The sequence below is a fragment of the Arachis duranensis genome, chromosome 1 (genome assembly GCF_000817695.3).
Source record: "Arachis duranensis cultivar V14167 chromosome 1, aradu.V14167.gnm2.J7QH, whole genome shotgun sequence".
NCBI lineage: Eukaryota > Viridiplantae > Streptophyta > Magnoliopsida > Fabales > Fabaceae > Arachis > Arachis duranensis.
In genome coordinates this window covers 99,312,055-99,312,466 of record NC_029772.3, presented here as the reverse complement: position 1 = coordinate 99,312,466, position 412 = coordinate 99,312,055, and the positions used below count along the sequence as shown (strand labels likewise).

The window sequence follows — 412 nt, the reverse complement described above, 5'->3', positions numbered from 1 at the left end:
CCGTTTGTTCTGCCCTTTCAAATGAATGAATTAGGGATTTCGTTTATTTGATTAAATGGTTTTGCTAATATGTTGCTGATACTTTTCATTTAGTAAATTCCATTTTAAATTGTTCATTCTATGTACGGATGTACCCTTCAAACATTAATCACTTGCAAATTAATGCAACAAGTTCCACAGACAACGCATCACGGCATGTAAACATAACAACAAAGTATTACATGGATGAAGGTTTGTCTCATCGTGTAGGCAACCTTGAACTAACTCATTAAGAGACTCTTTATTATATTGGAAGTCTGCTTTTAAAAAGGAGAAAAGATTATTCTAGCAATAAAATAGAAATATGTAAATATTTCACAAAAAAACATATTTCATAAACTTTGTTTTAGATATACCTCTTTAACGTGTCTAT

General features: G+C 30.1%; 1 protein-coding gene across 1 annotated transcript in view; it reads right to left on the bottom strand.

Moving 5' to 3' along the window:
- Positions 1 to 412, bottom strand: part of LOC107470409 (protein NRT1/ PTR FAMILY 4.5-like) — a 4,412-nt gene that overhangs the window by 3,481 nt on the left and 519 nt on the right. The gene's annotated exons all lie outside the window — the stretch shown is intronic.